Consider the following 6,822-nt stretch of genomic DNA (forward strand, 5'->3'; position numbering starts at 1 on the left):
GAAGTCTCTCTCTGAAAAATCCCACTTACAGCACAGTCATCATCCCTGACACAACTTGGTTTAGTCAGGACAGACCCGCACATTGTGCCACAATCCTTCTAGAGGTCAAGAATGCAGCATGGTTTGGAGAATACATTAGTTTGGGCCTGTCTACCTTGCAAGAGCAAACTGTGTTTTAGCCCTTCGGTGACCAGATCCCCCAACAAAGCGCTGTTCCAATTGGAAAGGAGAGCATTTCCCCTTTTGTATACACCAAGGTATCTTTGACCTGCCTTACCAACATGTGCACAATGGGCACCAGAGGCTCTGCAAAAGTGCAATTGATTTTAAATCTGCAACTAAACATTCTCCCAGGACACAAACAGACCACACAACTTCATAAACAAAGTTCAGCATTAGAGTAACCTGGCTTCACTTCATCCAGAATGGGCATTTCATCCCTCACAATTCTGATCATAAAAGGCTCTGGATAATTTCACTGCAGAGTTGGCGCAACATCACCATGGTAATAACTAGAAGGCTTTAAGATTTTATTTGAGACAATTCAGTGAAAATATCCAGTGACATAATCTCCTAAATTAGGCCTGGAATGCGCTAATGTAAAAAACTATATTTGTTCCAATGGTTTAAGTCCTGGCTTTAATCAAGGTTGCCCCTGTTATTTGAAATGTGACCCCTGCATATAGATGACAGATATTCCCTGCTATGCATATCGTATGAGCAGATTTCTTCCCTACATAGTGCAGGAATTGAAGTCACTTGTATACTAGGGCATTGCTTAGGAGGGGTTTTCTCACTTCTATCTATAGCTGGTAATATTTCAAATGTCAGTTCAACTTCTCTAGGGCCTTTGGGCCATTTTTACAGTCCAAAACCCATCTTTATGGAAGAGGAAACTGCTGGCATTGCTAAAACAGTATCACAGGAATTCCATGTCACCCACTGTGCAAACAACCAGTTACTCTTTCAGACGTGTAATCAAGGGAAATACCAGCATGACCCTTTACAAATTCTTCCTTCCCATCAGGGTAAATTGCACAGAACAGGAAGTTCGGGGGTGGAGACATGGGGGAGACTCTTCCTTTCCTGCAAGAAAGGAATTTTAAAGGGAAAAGACTGCAAACAGATTACTTTCCATTAGGCAAATCTTGCCTTCCCATTAGGCAAACCACCATACCTGCAGGTCATGCCACCAAAGAAATCAGTTCTGCAATAGCATGATTAGTGTGGGTAGGGATTGTGATGTCATGAGTCATCTAGTTCATCTCCCTACATTGTGGCAAGATTGATTTAACTCATTTCTGATAGGCATGTTCCAAATCTACCCTCAAACATCTCTGTGGAGGGGGAATCTGCATTTTGCTCTACTGACAAAATGTTTCTTCTAGTCAGGCGGTGTTTTTTTTTAAATATATAACCTATATTTTCTCTGCAGCACCTTAGATTACTTTTTATTCTGTCTTGGAGACTAATGAGAATGAGATACAAACCCTTAGCTTCTTAATTACATTTTACAAAGAAGAACTACTGGATCTTCACAGTCCTGGCTTGTAAAGTAAGTAAGTCCCATATGACCATACCTATTTCATAGAATGCTAAACTAAAACACATAGGTTAAATGACTTGCTAAGGTTATAGAGGGAATCAGTATCTAAACTCCGATCAGAATGATCAAGTTCCTGAACCTCCAGTCCTGTGCTCAGTAGTGTTTAGTCAGCAATATGCACCTACATTAGCAACAAATACAAGTATGGCAGCATGTTTTACATTTCAGCCAGGTGGCTTTTAAGTAGGACCACAACATATTGTCAAGGTCAGAGTTAGTTTTGAAAGCCATCAAAACTTGTTGATCCACTGTGCATATCTATTAGAGATTCTGCTTCCTGTGCTTATTCACCACGTGTGCTGAGGGCTGGGAGGCTTTGGTCTGCTTTGATCTTTTCTTGTCTTCAGTATCACTCCTGCTATGGAACAACCACATTTAGAAAAATAATAAAGAATTCAATTGTTGGAACCTAACAGACACTGCCCTCCAAACATCAAGAGAGAAAAACAATCCAAACAGTATTTTAAAGCCAAAAGCTATTTTTTCTTCCCTTAAACTTTGAGTCGTATCTTCGCTACTGGGAGACTTGCTGTTATTCAACAAACTGTAATGCAAACCCATTTCAGCTCAGCTGCCGAGAGCTCAAATGGCCTTCAAGAGACATCTGCACTTTCACATGCAGAATGTCACCACATTTTTACAATCACAAGACATCTTCAATGAAAACACTCAGTGGGCCAAGGCCAACTCTTGCATAATCCCATTACATTGAATGATTTACACCCTGGATGTATATGGATCATTTTCCTTGTCACTGTCTACTTGCAAGGGACACACTTGTTCACGGTTGCTCAGCCCATGATTGACATGCCCTTTCCCCATGTATGTGTTTGGAAAGCCCTTATATTCCTTTACAGTATTGGTAGTTAGTGCTTCTACATGCTTTTGTTTTTCTTTAAAAAGTAATCTGTGCCAGCAACCCAGCTCTGAGGGACATCCTACAATAACAAATCATTGTACATAGCTCAGCCCTCACAATCAACTATCCAATACAGTGATATGCTGCCAACATATTAATAATTAGAGGGTCCCTCACAATATTCCACCAAGAAGAGAGATTTGTCATAGCCCCTAGGTAAAATACTCCCCCAAATCCATCAGTCCTTCCACCCTCACCATCATATTTCCCTGTCCTTGGAAGCTCCCCTACCTGGCATCTCCTTCTTCATGACAGGTCAGAGTCCCGTGGCTTCACATTGTGGTTGTTCAGGTGGGAAGCAGATCAATGCTGGTTCTGGGCTTGCTGGTCAGTTGGAGAATGTGTCCCCTCTTTGTTTTTGAGATGGGTGGGTCTCCTTGGCTGCTGTAGGTGGTAGGGTGCAGGAGTGGGTCGACTCTAGTAGGCATGGAAGGAGCAGGCTTACTCTGGGCAGCTGTGGAGGGGAGCAAGGTGCCAGGCTTCTTCGTTGTACCGTCTTTTCAGACTCCGGGCTGGGGCTTAGTGTGCAGGCACTAGTCTCATTCACAGCAGCATCACCTTGGTCTCCTCTCCTTCATGCACTGCTAGAGCTGTAGGCAGACACAGGTTTGTGAGCACTACGTGGTGCATTTCCATGAAATCCTAGTCACTGGTAGGAGATGCAGTGGGGAAGTCTCCCTTTTAATTGCTGTCGTGGTGATAGGAGGTGCACCCAGGGCATGGGAGCCACCTAAGTGAACAGCAGCCCCCTCAGTCCCAGCCCCAGGATGGGCAGAAATTAACAAACAAGCCACCGCATTCTGGGGTGGGCTTTTGAAAAAGCTTTTTTGTCACTGTCCTTCCAAACAAATGATTCCTATCCCCCATGATCCCATCACTGTGCACATACAGTGTGGTTTCTGGGGAGGGTCGCTGAGTTGATTCTCTGAGACACCCCTCCAAACTGACTCATTTTACACACAAAGTTGTGTTTTTAAAAAGGATCTTTATGTCTCCCCCAGACTCCTCCTGCAGAAGCGGAGCCCAACTTTTTGCAATCGGTTTGTATCAGTTTATGTTGGCTACTCTTCACAGGGGAAAGGGCTAGAAATTTTCTTATAATAACTGAAATGTGAGGGTCTCCAGGATGAAGTCCAAATGCCTGTTTTGTTAAGGAGTGACTCAGCCAAGCCTCTGCTAGCTCCTCAGTGCTGTAACAAACTAATGCAACAAGAAGCTTGTGTGTATGGCCCCGCTATTCAAGAACAAACCACTGCATTTGCAGCCCAGTATACTTGGATATTGGTGTAAACCCAGCTTGTCCATGAGCAATATCATTCATTGTCCATGAATCTCAGTTTAGCCCCACTGCATATGTATTATGATACAGCCTTTAAGTATATGATCACATTTTTTCCTACACTCTCTTTTAACACAGGAGGAGCATTAAAAAATTAAGTGTTTTAAAAAAAACTTAAAAATTGACAGAAGTATATGGACAGTAGGGTTGGGATCACTAGATTAACAGAGCACAGTCCTCTACCAAGTGAGCAGAGTAACTGGTAGCAGTAGAAGGCTCTTAACTTCTACGTGGAACTGCCGCTAGAGTGGACAGAGACACACTTTGCCAATGTGCTTCACAGCTATTGGTGTTGAGACTCAGAAATAACAGGTTAAATTCCAGGTTCTGTAGGGGAATATTCTCTAATGGTCCTGCCCCTCCTGCTATTATTCCCCTCCCCGCCAACTCGTACCCCTCTCCCATCCCTTTGTTCCTACCCATCCCCCACATCTGACTTATGCTCCCATCCATCCACTGCTCTTAGCCTCCACCCAGTTCTCACCCCTGTCCCAGTCTTTAACTCCTTCCACTCACCCTTGTGCCTGCCCTGCCTCTACCAGATCTTGCCTTCCCCCCCACCCCAACATCCTTTTGCTCCTATCATCCCACCCACACACTTTGCTCTGATCTCTGCCCCCTCACCAACTTCTGTCTCCTGCTGCAAACCCTTGCCCCCATATACAGTAACTCCTCACTTAACATTGTAGTTATGTTCCTGAAAAATGCTACTTTAAGTGAAATGATGTTAAGCTAATCCAATTTCCCCATAAGAATGAATGTAAATAGTGGAGTTTAGGTTCCAGAGATTCCCCTCCCCCCCAAGACATTATATACATATTGTGACAAAGTTCCTCCTCTACCTTAGTGGGTCCTGCGCTTATTGGCATATTTGCTCACCTCAATGATCTTCCCCTCTGGTGGAACCCACAGTCTAGGTCAACTCCTCCTGTGTCTGATCAGGAGTTGAGAGGAACCCGGGCCCACCCTCTACTCCGGGTTCCAGCCCAGGGCCCTGTGGATTGCAGCTGTCTGTAGTGCCTCCTGTAACAACTGCATGACAGCTACAACTCCCTGGGCTACTTCCCCATGGCCTCCTCCAAACACCTTCTTTATCCTCACCACAGGACCTTCCTCCTGGTGTCTGATAATGCTTGTACTCCTTAGCTTAGCACAGCACTCAGCTCATTGAGCCTCTTGCTCCCAGCTCCTCTCACTCACACACCTCATTAACTGGGAGGCTTTTAACTAGTTCCAGCCAGCCCTTGATTGGCTTCAGGTGTCCCAATCAATGCAGCTATCTCCACTGCCTTCTAGAAGGATCTTAATTGGTCCCAGGTGTCTTGATTAACCTGGAGCAACTGCCATTTGGTTACCCTGGTACCAGGGATTTGTTTAGCCTGGGGCTAACATGCCTGTTCCTCACTACTTTACTGTAGCCATCTGGCCTTGCCCCATCACAATATACAGTATAAGTTTTAAATAATTTTTAAACAAACAATTTAATACTGTACTCCCCAGTGATGATTGTGAAGCTTGGTTGATGCAGGGGCGTAGCGGGGTCGGGACATGGGGGCTTGACCTGCTCCACCCAGTGTTCCAGCTGGGGCACAGGGTCGGGGGCTTGCCCGCTCCCCATCTGGAATGCCGGGCAGACAGAATGGAACATTGCACGACTTTAAAACGAGTATGTTCTCTAATAGATCAGCAACCTAATAACAAAACAGTGTTAACCGGGATGACTTTAAGTGAGGAGTTACTGTACTCTGATCTCCTGATCCAGCATCTCTTCCCCACCTTATTCCTCACCTGGCTTGTGCATTCAAGTTAGGCTGTTCCTGCACCTTCTCCAGGCTGCCTGGGCACCACCAGCAGGGGCACTGAGAGCAAAATCTGTTCTACTGCCCAGCACCATGGCAACCCTCAGCTGCTGGGAGGAAAAAATGCATGGAAAGTCCAGCTCAGGCCCAGCACGGAGCATGGTAGTCACTATGTGGTGATGGTGCACATGCAGTCCAATCCATGTAGGAGCTGGGAGGGGAGAAGGCATTCTTAATAGAGATGGACTCTTCAAATAATGTAGTTATCAAACTCTTAACAATCCTCCACTGAGGGTATGTGAGCTGAGATTTTTCAGAGGTTTATAAACTTGGCCCAATTTCGTTGATTTTTCATGGGAATAGCTAAAGGCACATCCTGGCCACCAAGACAACCCCCTGTCAAAGTTCATGTCTCTTCCACAAACTACGGAGGTTCTAGAGCTTCTCAATGAAAATAGTTGTTAGGACTTTAGTAACATGGAAAAAACAACATATTTCCCCCCAACCTCATTCTTAGAGCTGACCATTGTTTTAACTGAAACAAAACAGCCCCAGGCAGATGTCCGGCATGGGACATTTCAACCCAAACCGTTTGTTTGGCAAAGCTGTAAACAACTGAAAACAGGGTCTTAAAATGAAAAGGTTTGGGAACCTTGATTATAGGCATCACTACTTGTGTCACCTACAATTATCATTGAACTCTGTGCACCATTTGTGCAAGAGTAGGCACAGGAAGGAAACCCAGGTTCAGTTCCCAGCTTAGCCACAGATTTTGTGTGTGATTTGGAGCATGTTACTTGAGCTACCCTGTATCTCAGGTCCCTATCTTTAAAATGTAGATAATAGTTCACTTCCTCACATGGGGCTGGGAGTAAAAAAAATCCACTAATGATTGTGTGGTGCTCAGATGGTATAGTGATAAGGATTAGATAAATACATATAGATACAAAATAAATGTACTCCACATTATAATCTTGATTATCCAAAATAGGATCCTATCTCTTGATATTTATCAATTTGTCCCACACCTATTCCTGCTTTAGCATTTCTTATACACAGGGATCAAAGTCTTTCTTATATAGTCTACAATAGGTCTTCAAAAAGGTTCTGACTACTACCCTAAGAACAAAAGGTACATTAAAAATTCTGAATACCTTGA

The 6,822-nt window shown here is 44.2% G+C and overlaps 1 long non-coding RNA gene across 1 annotated transcript; it reads right to left on the minus strand.

The window, feature by feature from the left end:
* Positions 1–204: 204 nt before the first annotated feature.
* LOC120405290 lies at positions 205–5,085 on the minus strand. Its single transcript, XR_005598476.1, has 3 exons — positions 4,966–5,085; positions 2,757–3,115; positions 205–1,964 (listed from the first exon to the last, which is right to left on the minus strand). It is a non-coding gene; the product is annotated as an uncharacterized LOC120405290 (long non-coding RNA).
* Positions 5,086–6,822: the final 1,737 nt, after the last annotated feature.

This window comes from Mauremys reevesii, linkage group 4 (assembly GCF_016161935.1).
Source record: "Mauremys reevesii isolate NIE-2019 linkage group 4, ASM1616193v1, whole genome shotgun sequence".
NCBI classification, from domain to species: Eukaryota; Metazoa; Chordata; order Testudines; family Geoemydidae; genus Mauremys; species Mauremys reevesii.